The sequence below is a fragment of the Eretmochelys imbricata genome, chromosome 17 (assembly GCF_965152235.1).
Source record: "Eretmochelys imbricata isolate rEreImb1 chromosome 17, rEreImb1.hap1, whole genome shotgun sequence".
Taxonomy (NCBI): Eukaryota; Metazoa; Chordata; order Testudines; family Cheloniidae; genus Eretmochelys; species Eretmochelys imbricata.
This window is the reverse complement of record NC_135588.1, coordinates 1,706,747-1,720,168: the sequence shown is the minus strand read 5'-3', so window position 1 is coordinate 1,720,168 and position 13,422 is coordinate 1,706,747. Positions and strand designations below refer to the sequence as shown.

Here is a 13,422-nt window from a genome sequence, read left to right as displayed (position 1 = left end):
ATACCCTGACTTCTTTCTCTCAATGCGGGGGATATTTTGGTGCCCTGAATGTTTCTAACTGACTTCTATTCCACTGACAATAAAATGAGGTCCCCGCTCAAGCAGTCGTTTCTCTTCCCCTTTCTGTCAGACGGCAGCGGCTACCTGGGATCTGTTTTACTCTGACTAAAATCAGGACACTTTCATGTATCTTCTTTCTTCCCAGCTGAACTTAGATCACCTTTCCATAGCAGGTTTCAGAGTAACAGCCGTGTTAGTCTGTATTCGCAAAAAGAAAAGGAGTACTTGTGGCACCTTAGAGACTAACCAATTTATTTGAGCATGAGCTTTCGTGAGCTACAGCTCACTTCATCAGATACATACAGATATCTTCATCAGATACATCAGAAAGCTCATGCTCAAATAAATTGGTTAGTCTCTAAGGTGCCACAAGTACTCCTTTTCTTCTTTCCATAGCAGTGGATTGTTCACAGGTGCTTCTGAAGTTGACACCTTGCAGGGAAGAGAGACCGGTAAAGGAGCTTTGAGGATTCAAAAGGTTGTTTCATTTGGTGTCCGATACAATGAGGAAACCATTCCTTTGTGAAATGTTGACAAAGTCAGTCTCAAGCTGCCACAAAGCATATTTCAGTGATTTTTCCAGGCTGAAGATCAGAGCCCAGTGCCTGGAGCAGCTGGTCCCTAGGAGTGAGAGGTGATGGAAAATCAATGCAAAATGTATTTCCTTGAAATGGAAATACTGTGTGTGAAAATGCTTAGTTGCCTAACTACCCGACTGACTCAGTGAGAGGCTGTGCTTAGGGCCTGCTCAGTCTGAAATGTGAGGCAGTAGCTCATTAAGAAGGCTTGGCAAATAGATTAATTAGACATCAGCCAATCAGTTCTCATATGAAAGGTACTGTTAGCATTTGTCTGAAGGCCCAGACTACGGAAGGTGCTATCTTCCTGGAGCACAGATATATTTTAATTCTTCCTGATTTTGGAAAGGCAACATGGGCATGGAGGGGGCTAGTCAGGGCTCTTCATATTGTACTAAACTAACAAATGCCATTGTAGTAGTTAGGATGAAATGATAATGGGGTTAGGCAGCAATGTGATCAGATGTCCATGGGGTTGGGAACATGGAGGTCAGGTGACAATGCAGTTAGATGACAGGAATAGTAACCTGTGGAGTGAGATGCTACTGGGCTAAGGAGTAATGCCTGGCATCTAGATGCTGCACTGATAATCTTCAGAAAAAGCTTAGGAGTCTTGTTTGTCTCTTGGAAAACGCTGACATGTTGCAGACTGAGGTTTGATTTCAGTTATTGGTGAGGTTCTGAAAGGGGGGAAACTTTCTAACTGACCTTGTTTTACAGTAGGTGATTGCACCTAATGTTTGTGGTGGTGGTAGCAGCTGTATTGAGAGCCCTGTGTCACACTGGGCTCTACAAGTGCTAGGCGTTCTCACCTAAATAGTGTGAAAATACCATTGGGCTGAGGGCAGAGATGACAGTGTTGCTAGCTACATACCCCTCCTGCAGCTAGATATGGCTTAACCTATGGTTGCAAAGATGCGATTAAAATTGGGCAGGATCTTACATCATTAACAGTCAGGGGCTGGCATGTCTGTGGTCTCTTCCTGGGTGCCAGCAGCCTGAGAGGAATCTGTATCATGGTACAAAGGGGATCAGTAAATCATCATTCCTGAAATAAAACCAAAAATGATGGGGTGGCAGGTTTGTGCTCTACACTGGCTGGCAAGTGCATGTGCCATTCCTCCCTCTTGTCCAAGAATGTGGACGCTTTCTTGGACTGAAGCCCAAACTTCACCATGTCTGAGCAGAACCTTCTAGGGAGGATGCACCTGTTTAACTGATCGTGCAACTGACTTCAAGGCATGGAGAGTGGACAAATGCCCCACATATCATTGCTGGTAACTAACCTCCATGGGCATCTGCTTTGCAGCCAATTATAGGGACAGAGATGAGAAAGTAAGGCATAATTATTTATGATATGCGAGAAACTGCCATGTCAGCTAAACAGAGCAGAGTCCTGGCTTTCCCTGGTATGGCAACACGAGTGACCCCCTGTAAAGTGCAGTTCCAATTACCTGTACTGCCAGGGCAGCACGTGAAATAAGCCTTTCATAGGAAGTCTAGCCTCATCTCACTGCTAGGTAGGAAGAGCATTCACTTGCCTCAGTGGGAACAAGGCAGGTGAAACGGCCAGGGAGAGCAGCAGACAAGCCACCTTGGAAGGAAGCAAAGAACCACAGCTCCCCCTGGGTGTAAGGAATGAATTCTGAGGGCTGGTTGGGAGGGAAGTGTGCTGTCAAGGAGAGTCCCAACAAAGCGTGGACAAGATTGCTAACTTTTAATGCTGACTAAATTCCCTGGTTCCTAGTAACAGCTGTGGCAGCAGTCTGCATCCTTCTGGCTGCCAGTGCATTCTCAGGCTAGGCTGCCATTACTTTCTCTACAAGATGCCTTCCCTTTCCTCTTCCTTACAAAGGTGTGAACTGTCCGTCTTTCCAGATGGGCTGCACCTGCTCCATTCTTTGATGGCATGTGGTGTAGCAATTGGTTAGCTGTCTAAAGTGATGAATGCTGCTCCCAAGCCCTCAATTTAGCTGAAGCAAGATATTCTGCTTAATTTATCCGTCACCTTTTTTTTTTTGCTACACAGGGCTAAAAACCCTTCAGCGTCATGTAAGAGTGGTTCTGTCACCTTAATATTGTCCGAAAGGTTAATCCCACTGCCTATATAGGCCTAGTAGCGTATTAGGAAACGGGATTTAAATAAGCTTTTAAACTCTCTCAGTGCCACTTGGGTCTGTGACAAAAATGTCAAACCACCGAGGGCCAAAAAAGCTGTGTTTTGTAAACTCTATGCAACAGATACAAACCTGCGGTAACAGAAAAGGGAGGTGGAATTTTCTCCATCTTACATTTGGGGAAACAGACACAAACAGGTTTAATTAGCCTGTTGCTAGTAGGGGGGAGATTATCCCGTTTATGGTAGTCCCTACTGCCCGTGGCACATTCCAGACAGAATAGAGTACAATTCTGTCCTGAGCTGTTAGCTATGAAAGGATGGAGGTGGAAGTTATGATAAAGTGGTATAGCACAACTGGACTGGAGAAGCAAGTCCCTGCTGTCTTTTGAAGGATGTATGGTCCCCTCATGCATGCACAGGAGAATAGCTTTCACTTCTATTCCCCCTCCCCCTCATGCTAATTATTATTCTGCAGCAATGCCCAGCAGGTCTGGGTACCAAGCCTTGGCTATGGATTATTGTACTTCTATTACAGTAGCGCCTTTTGGTGGTCCTCCTGCGTGAGGACGATGGGTACAGAGGGGTGTATGTGCATAGCTGACAGAATGTATATCTAAGGTAAAGGGGGCCTTAGGGCCTGTGTAGGGTCTGACGGCTGGGTAGTGCCTATGCATTTTGAAAGAAGTATTTGAAATACCAAAAAGAAATTTAACCCCCCCCGTTGCTTTATCAGCCCTAGAGCAGAGAAGCGGTTTATTTACAGCACAGACAAGGGCCTCTCGACAAGCAGCACCTTGCTGCTCACCCTGTCTCCCCTTCGCTGGGACGGAATGAGGCACGGGCCAACCTGGGCGGCCCTAGGCCCTCAGCACCAGCTTCCCCCAGCCCACCGCTTCCCTCTGCGCCAGTTCTCAGGCCGAGTCCGCCCTAGACGCTGGTGCAGCCGTAGGCCGAGCAGGGTGTGAAGCGGGGCGATCCCGCCTACTGCAGTCGTGCTTCGAGGCCCTAGTGTAGACGCAGGCACGCTCCCAACGCTGCGGTTTTGCGGGCGGGGGGTCGCTAGCTTTACCCTACCGCCAGACAGCGCAGCGCGGCTGTGAAGGCCGCGTCCCTCCCGGGAGCCCTGGCCCCTACGGGGCGCAAAGCCAGAGGGCGGCGTCGTTCCCTGCCGCCAGGGCTGCCGGGCCCATTGTGGGGCGGGGTGGGGGCTGCCGGGCCCCTCGTTGGCACGGCGAGGACAGGCAGCGCTGTGGCCACCCCGCCGGGGGGGGGGGGGGGTCCTGGCCGCCCCGCACTGCGCCGACCCCAGCACCCGCCTCCTGCCGCCAGCGCCCCTGCGGAGGGCGGCGAGTCGGGCCTAGGGCGGCTGCTGCCCGGCGCCCGCGCGTTTCAGTCAGGCGCGGCTGAGACACCACCGTGACAAAAGCTGAAGGACCCCCTCCCTCTCCCGGCTATCAAGTGCGCCTGCGCGGGCCCTGACCGCGGGGGGGAACGCGCCTGCGCCAGGGCGCAGCCGGCGTCGCGCTTGGCGGTGAGAGCGCATGCGCAGAGGTGCCTGGCGGCGGCGGCCTGGCGCAGCCACCACAGCGGGAGCGGCGAGCGGCGGGGGCGAGCGGCGGCGCCATGAGGCCCGGGCAGGGACACCGAGAGTAAGTGCGGGCGGGGGCCGCGTGGGGCCGGGGGCCGGTCTCCGTTGGCCTTGGCCGGGCCGGGGCGGCGCGGGGCTCTCGGGGCCCGTGTGACGCGCAGCGCGGCCCCCGGCACGGACGGGGGGCCCGGGCCTGTAACGCCCCCGGGGCTGTTCCGCGCTGGCGGGAGGCGGAAACTCGGCCCTGGGCGAGAGAAACGCGCCGGTCGGGCGGGCCTCCCGCACAGCCGCCGCCCGGCCCCCCTCGGCCCGGCCCTGCGCTGCCGGCGGGGCTCGGGAGACCGCGGGCTCCGGCCTGGGGCGGGCCTGCCGGGGCTCCGGCCTGAGCAGGGCCTTTGGGAGGCGCCCGGACCGAACCCCGGGCTGCGGTCCCGTGGCCTGGCTTCCTGTGGCTGCTTTGCCCGTCCCCGCTCAGCCCCGCGCCGCGCTCTTCTCTTCGCCTCTCCGCTCGGACTGCTGGCCTGGCGGGGGGGGTGCGGGAGGAGGCGTCGCGTTTCCCTGGGTAGCCTGGGCAGCCGCTGGCTCCTCCTCACGCTGGCAAGCCCCAATGGTTGGGTCTTCGAAACCAGTTCGGCTGGAATAGCGTTTACACGGGGTTCCCTATCCCGGGTACAATGCCAGGGTGGCGGGAACGGTAATGAAAAACAGAGATCGTTGTTCCACATCATTTAGAGAGAGTTGAGAAAATGTGACTTGCCCAAAGTGGCGTATTGTCGCATCGGTCTCTGGATTAAGACACCGCATCAGTGACCAGAAATATAACGATTCTTTGCTTGACAAAAAGGCTGTCCTTTCCCCTCAGATATGAACGTAGCCATGGTGAGTTTGCCTTTGTCACCTTAGGTAGACCCCTGCCACATGCTCTTTCTGGAACTGACCATAAAGACCACCTAGAAGATTCGGCTTGTTCAGAATCCAGCGTCCCACTTCTAGGCAGGACAAACAGGCGAAGGCTCCATTGTCTATGACAGCTGCTAAGTCAATTCTAGGTTTAATTTAATGTCCTGTCCATTATCTAGAATGTTAATTGAAGTGTGATCTATGTCAGTGACCACCAGTGTTTTCATCTGAGTCACAGCTGTGATTACCAGGGATATTTTGTTTATTAGGCACCAATGCGGAACTTGTCACAGCCAGGGCATTCTCAATCTAGAACCTTAGCTGTGGAATTTGCTACTTATAGAGATTTGGGTGAAAGTTTTGCTTCCTTCAAAGCACAATGCAAAACACCTCTTTATTCTGATTTTCCTCTAATTACATGGGTGAGTTTCCCCAGTATAATTTCATGGATTATACTGTCAGAGGATCGAAGGGAGAATCTTGGTCTTACCCACCCCTTTGTAAGAAACTGTATTTCCCAATTATGTGATTGATGTTTTAGAAGTGTGTAATAATTTTGGAACAAGGGAACAGGCTCAGCTGATCCTTTTGTAAAGAGACAAAGTCAGAAAAATCCAAGACAAGATATTTTCAGAAAGAAAATGGCTTCTTGGACAGGTCCAAGACACATGTACCCTTTTCAGGTACTGAACACAATAGGCTAGCTCTGGTTCTTTCCTACCAGAGACTATCTGCCTTTGGGGAACTAGTCCCAGATTCTTTCAGGAAGAGAGAGGTCCTTTCTTTTTTTGAAAGCCCAAGAAAGGGGAGGACCTTCATGAGCCTTTTTAGGAGCTGCACACACACATTTGAGTCCTTACAGAGAAAGAGAGAGGGTGGTTTTGAACCACTTTTACTAACTCTAAAATGTCCTTATGACAAGGAATGTGATGTTAGATTTGCTCTAACATATCAGCACTGTAATAATAAATTACTCTTGTTGGATTTGGAACAGGAAGGGGAATACATAGTTAATTATCATACAACAGTGCTAATGTACATTTATTCCTGATATAGCGTGTAAAGTGGTTTGTGATCTTTTCTGATGTTGTAATGCAGAAATATGAGTCACAAAGACTCATATTAATCAAGATTTTGTAAATTCTTTCCTTTTGGCAAATTTTGAAGCTTCCTGGCAGAAAAAGTATGTACAATAAATACCAAACCATAATGAAAATCATTCGCATTGCAGAGGTTTACTTGTCTGTTTCCAGCCCACTCAGCAAGTTAACTATTTCACTGCCTTTGGGTAGGCAATACATGATTTTCCAGAGCAGGACCTGAATGGCTTTATAGGTATATGTGGTATGCTTTCGTGTTGGCTCTGCTTTAAATTACTGCATATGCCTGTTAAAATAAATTGTGGATATGGGCCTGTGCATAGCCCTGCTACACCAGGGGTTTAATAACAATAGTTTATTGTTCATATGTATTAAGATGACAAATTATTTTCTTTGATTCGCCACTGAAGCCTCATGGAAAACTGTTAAGTTTCTAAATAAATATTTTTCTGCTGAAGTACTTTCTTCTGATTATAAAAACACAGGTTCTCTTAATAGTTAATTGCTCCTGCAGCTGTTTCCCCAAATGAAGTTGGATTCCTCTCTGATGTCATTTCCACAAGAGCCAATGTGATGTCACTGTAATAGGGTAAATCTTATTAGGTGTATTGGGCTTGATAGTTTCCAGGTATACAATAGGAAAAAAAATCTTCTAGTTCTAGAATTGCTGGGTAAAATTCCATGGCCTGTGTTATGCAGGAGGTCAGAGTAGATCATCATAGTGAGCCCTTCTTTCCTTAAAATCTATGAATCTGTACGTTTCTGATCAGACATTTTATTTTTCTGTAAGAACTTGTACTCTGTCAGTCCAAGGCTCATAACTTCAGGTGAGCAATAAGCAACAGGAACAGAGTTCTTAAAAAGTTAATATTCTGTTCTTATGAAAATTCAGTGTGGTAGTAAATCTGGGGAAGTATAAAAAATATAATATGAAGTGTATTTTAAGTAAAATAGATTTCATTGTAGTATCAGAGGGTCCATTGAGAGAGAAGAACAAATGAATGTTGGAGGGCAGGGAGGAAGACAGACTTCCTTTAGTGGGGCAGTTGGAGAATTAACTGTCCTGAAGTAACATTCATATTTTTGAGGAGAGGAAGATTCAGCCAAAAGTGATTAAGGGTTGGGACAGATTGGGAGATTGAGATAAGAGAGATGAGACTTTCAGCAAGAAATGGACCTACATTTTTTTTTTTTTTTTGCCTTAACAATGACCTCTTTGGGACCCCTATAAATGGATCTACACCACAGTCCTCATAATAGAAATTAAATACGTCTAGCCTGAGATGGAGAGGCTAAAGAGCTGGCTTCTCTCAGGGAAAGACTGACCTGATAGAGTCGGAGAAAGCAAGAGCTGGGGAGCATTAGATGAATGGACTTCCAATTTATGAGCCGACTCGAAAGAATGCTATGAAAAATTGAAAATACGTGAAGAAACTGCACTGAATTATACTGAAGTCCTTACACATTGTTTTCTCTTCTGACTCAGTGTGGATCATTGAAACAAGAAATGAGCAAAAATAGACAAATCTAAAGAATGACATAGGAGAGATTATTGCTGGAAGATGTTGGCATCTCCTCAGTTCTTTTACTCTTCATATAAATTGTTTGCTGTGTACATGGATTTTGAAGTGTAAAAAATTCTATTTTATGCTGAGATAAGACTATGCACACTGCCTGAAGATACTTACAGGAATCTGTACCGCTTTAATGCTGACATTAAATAATGGCCCTGCTTTTGATGCTCTATCCATCATGTTGTGAATTTTCTCAGTGGAGTAAACAACATACCTCTGGCAAAGTAAATAGTATTTTGCATAAGGGCATGGTGTGGGTTCCCCCTTCCCTCCATATTCCAAACAGATCCACAGTGCTTCATCTGTAGAACAGTTTGACAAAAGTGTCTCTGCTAATCACATTTGAGGTTGATAAATGCCCACTTACAATGTTTTTCTCTAGCTGTATATGTTTTCTATAATTGTAAGGCAAGCATCTAATTTAAGTTTTATTTATGTTTAAAGTTCTCCTCTGGTAGATACCTGTTTACCTACATTTGCATTGGGGACTGTTGCTGAGGGAGAGGTTCAAGAGGCAAAATTAGGTTCTTTCAGACCATGAAGTATCTGCATTTTTCAGAAATGTATCCTGCTGTGAAATCTGCACATGCCTTAGCATGTCTGCTCTTCCGTATTCACATTCATGACTGCATGGGGGATTTAAGGTCTGCAATATGTTCCTCTTTACTGAGTACTGTGTTTTTCTGTCACTCTGCTTTTTCTGTTCTCATCAACCTCTTCTCCACTCTTGACTTCTGCTCATTTTTGGCCAGTGCATGAGGGTGCAAGAGCAAATGGCTCCAGCACCCCGACACCCACCAATTAATCCACACAACCAAGATGTTTTGCATTCTCCATAAATTGCTTTGTTTCTGTTAGTGGATGGACCAACTCTAATAGTGAGAGAAATAACTAATTTAGCAGGTTGGCAAATTCATAGATTCCAAGGCCAGACAGACTATTGTGATCATTTAGTCTGACCTGGATAATACAGGCCATAAACTTTCCCAAAGTAAAAATGTAAGGATGCAAAATGGACTCTTGGGGGCCTTCTTGTGTTTCCTGCCTGACTCAGGTTACTCCAAGGACCACCCAGTCCACATGCTGGGCTTTATGGAACTTCCAAAAATGCCACTGAGAACATATCCCAAAGTCTTGTCTGCCAAGTAAAGGATTAGTGATCAAGTGGCCGGGGTTATGAGATAAATGCTTAAAGTGCATATTTTTTCCACACACGATGGTAGTATCTGGTGTAATTGAACACTTATATAGGGCCACGTTGTGATATATTTATCCCACTAAATAGTACCTGAGTTTATAAATAGTCCAGTTGACTTTCCTGCGATTACTCATGATGTAATATGAATAAAGGTTTCACAATCTCCCCTACAGTGCCTTTCATCTTCAGAGCACTTCACGAGTATTTTAAACTTTTTTCACACTGTAAATTGATGGGGGTTAATACTCGCAAATTGTATTGGGGGCGGGGGAGGCGGAGGCATGGTGTGATATTCCTATTTCCCAGTGGTATTTTTAACTTTCCCCATAATAGTTTCTAAGCCTAGCAATCTGTATGTGGGAGTATACAGTGTGTGTATATATATATTTTAATGGCATGTTGTTTGAGTGGAGTTTGGGTAACATTCTTCATAAGAAAGATAACCTCTCCCAAAAGAGTCTTATTGCTATTCTAAATACTGACCTATGCTAGTGAGACTATTTCTAACAGTTATGCTTGCCTGGCACGACATGAATTTGGATATGACAGATTAATGTGTTCTTCAACTCAGTCTATGTGAAGGCTAAATCTTCATACCACTTTCCTTTTCAAAAGCTTTGTTGTATTTGGTGTTAGTAACAATGCTTTTAAAAACTAGTGAGGTGCAGAGGATCCAATACTTACTGCCACCATTTCTCTGCTACCGGTAGGATACTTATACCTGTTCATTATTTCATATCCTCTTCAATTTGTATTTCAGATAACCTTGTTACAAACATGCTTCTGTTCTTGTGCACAGGGATTATGAATTGTTTGTGCTCATAATATTCACAATCTTGTTTATCACATATCTGAAAATTAGCCTCTCTGGAACATGTGAAAAAAATACAGAAATCCTGGTTTGTGGAATAACTCCTGAAGGGCACAGTTTAATTAGTTAAGGTCTGCTTTTGACATAGAATAAGTCTTGCTTGGATAGCTTTATCTATTTTTGAGGGGGAGTGGGCAGGAGAGATTTTCAGTACAGTATTCTAAATTGGAATGGTCTACTGTGGTTGACCCAAATTAAGATAGAATAGCTTCTGTAAAATTTGAAGAACTTTGCTGTGCTTTTTGAATATAGAACAATGAAATTTTAAGTGCATCCACATACATTATATAAATAACTAAACTAATCAAAACACCTAAATAGATTAGTAGATGGATCTACTCTAGGACAGTTTATTAGAAAATTGTATTTACTCTAAATGTAACACTAGAAATTCTAATCTTAGACATAGTTTTAGGTAGGATTTTATTAAGCATTTTCCTATTCTTATTAATAGAATTGTATGTGTTAGATTGTCTTCAGGGAGTGAAACAAATCTTCAGCGTCATTAAGTCTGCAGTGTAAGTAAAAATTGAAACTATGCTGGCTTTCAAACTCTTTATTTTGTCACAATGGCTAAAATAGTAGCATTACAAAGAAAAAGGTTAACTATTAAAGTTTATTTTTTTTAAAACCAGTAAGTCAAAAAATGATCTGCCAAGTGATACGTTGCTGACGTATTTAGTACAGGCAGCCCAATTAAGATTCTGTATATTGTTTCCAGTAGGATTCTGATTGTTTCTAATTTTGGAACTACGTGAGAGCAAGTGGAAGTAGGTGAAGTGATGTGCTTTGCTATTCATAGTGAGTCCAGTATCAATTTTTTTTTCCCCTGGAATCTTACTTCTCATGTAACCTGTAATATGGTGTTCTGAGAACAGGTAAACAAACTACTTTGGTGTTCTCCTTTTTCTTTGTTTCACTGCTAAAATAATAACCAAGTTCAACTTCCCACAAATAAGCTCTTGTGTGGTGGGCCTGGGGTTCCTGGCAGAATAAAATGACTAATCTCTAGAGGTACAGTGAATGAAAAGCTCATTGTTTTCATGTATTTTCATCTGTTTTCATCAGAGATCATATTTGTCTTTTCAATATTCAGTAATGGATTTTTTTCATTCTCTGCTACCATTATATAACAACATGACTTGCTGTCTCATGCCATCCATATTTTTGCTTGCACACTCAAAACTTTGAGCATGCATTTGAGATTACTTATATACTGCAGTCTTATCCTTTATGGATATTGTGTTCTCTGTCCATCCCTGAATGCACAGCATACAGCACTTTCCCAAAGACTATTTATAATCCAGTGTTAACTTGAATCTTGGTCTTAAAATAAAGATAAGCCATAGTCTTATTAAATAGAAATTACTGTGGAATGAAAAGAGCATCATATGAGTTTAAAAGTGAGTTAGTGCTACTGTTCTCTGAGGTAAATTTCCACCACTTGCACTCTATAGCAAATATGCAGTGGAACAACATACATTCTTAACATCTGGAAAGGACAGTCCTTTGTAATTACCCAATCACTTTTCCATTCAGCCAGGTCAATGGTTTTAAAACGTCCATTTGCTCTGTCGTTGTTTCTCTTGGTACCAGTCTCTTAAATTGCACCAATCTTAAGGTGCCTTCTTTTCTCTGTTTTATGTCTATAATAATCAGAAGATACACTGAATGTAATCTCCACTAACTGATGAAAAAATATGTTTAGAACCATCTGAGAGCCTAATGTTGGCTTTATGTTGGTTATAATTGTCTTCCTTCTTTATGGTTGTATTTGCTCACCCTCTGTGTGCCCCCTCTCCCCCCACAATTCTGTGAGATAATAGAATTGCATGGAAACTAAGTCCTCCAGTGCTTTTTGAGAAGAGTGCCATTTTAAATACAAGTAGAAGCATTGGCTTCAATGCTGAGAGGATTTTGGTTGTTTGTTTAAGTCTGCCAAATAGCTCACAATTCAGAGGTTTATTCTTATTTATTTAGTTTTTATCTTCAACTACTGGAAATTCTTCCAGGATGCTGGCTTTCATTTTTTTCATCTGTACATTGTTGATGTGCTCTTACTAGAGCTCTTAATTCATATCTCCTTTAACATTAAATTCCCCACAGCTGTGAGCATTTGTAAACCAATACCTATGAATACCAACCACGTGAAAAGGCCAAAGCAGGCTAACAAAAGTATCTCTAACCAATTTTCCATGTTCTTTCTGTTCATACCACTTCTGTTTTCCCCCTCCCATAAAGGCTTCAAGTGTTTGGATTTAGAAATGACTTAGGAACAGGTCACTTTGAAAGCATTTTTTAAAGGAATTGTAGATACTTACTCCCATTCGGTTCTGAAATCCTTCTGCTCTGGTCTATAGCTTCTCAGTTGCAAGATTTCATTTTGTTCTTATAAGATTTCTCCCAATATTCTCTAGGAATCCAGTTTTCCACCCAAGGCTAGAGAAATATTTGGGAAATCTTTTATACCTGTTCTAATTATCCCTTGTTTCTGCTCATTTGCTCGGTGATGCTTTTGATGGTTAAGATTTGTTATGACTTCTAATTTATTACATTAAAGTGTTTCCAATTACATATGATTTAAATTTGGGATTAAACCTTAGTAGTGCTTGTTTTAATATTTTGGAACTGTAATAAACTTTAAAAATGAGTATGATTAGTAAATAGAATATTTTGGTGTATATTCCCACATATATGGATGGCATCAATCTTCAACATATTACCTTAATAGCATAAACTGTCTTCCCACATACATGCTAACAATGAGTAAAGTTGCACACTAAAAGAATGAAAGCCTGAGGAATTTTAAGTGCCATGTATAATATAAATTAAAACCATTCAACCAAATTAAAAGTAGTGGAGGAAAGTACTGTAACATTCTTAATACTACCATCTAGTGTGAGAGAGAGAAATTGCATCCAGTTATTAAACGCCATTCTTTTAACATGGTCCAATTTTGGCAACGTATCTTTTCATCGGTAGGTTTTTTTCCCTCCCTTGATGTTCCAGAATTGTTTGACATCCCAGGATTAATGAAGATTAAGGCTTCAAGTGCCTGCATCTTGGTAGTTTATTTGTGACATTTGTAAAATGGCTGTGCACCATGTTTAAGAAAAATTGCCTTTCATATGTAGGGTTTATATTCTGCTTGAATGTGTTCTGCTCTATTTACTTGTCATTTTGCGCTAGCATGTGAACCATCTGATTTATGAATAACTTATTATTGTTGAAATAAAATTAAAGTAGCTGTTGCAGTTATTTAAAAGGCAGTTAAATTTGATTTTATTCTGTTGTAGTATCTCCTATGAAAGTGCATAAAACTTGGTGTATGGGTTAGTCGTATTAAAAAATATTTAGTGTCTTAGTTTTTTCCCATAAGCTATGTCTTACACCACTGGGACATGCCAAATAAATGCTCAATTAAAATCTCGTAC

The 13,422-nt window shown here is 43.3% G+C and overlaps 1 protein-coding gene across 3 annotated transcripts in view; it reads left to right on the top strand.

The window, feature by feature from the left end:
• Positions 1 to 4,274: 4,274 nt before the first annotated feature.
• The window catches only part of FAM222B (family with sequence similarity 222 member B), a 46,495-nt gene continuing 37,347 nt past the window's right edge, over positions 4,275 to 13,422 (top strand). For all 3 annotated transcript variants that reach the window (XR_013348241.1, XM_077836431.1, XM_077836433.1), the window contains exon 1: positions 4,275 to 4,406. The gene's annotated coding sequence lies outside the window, so the exon portion shown is untranslated. The remainder of the gene's footprint in view (positions 4,407 to 13,422) is intronic.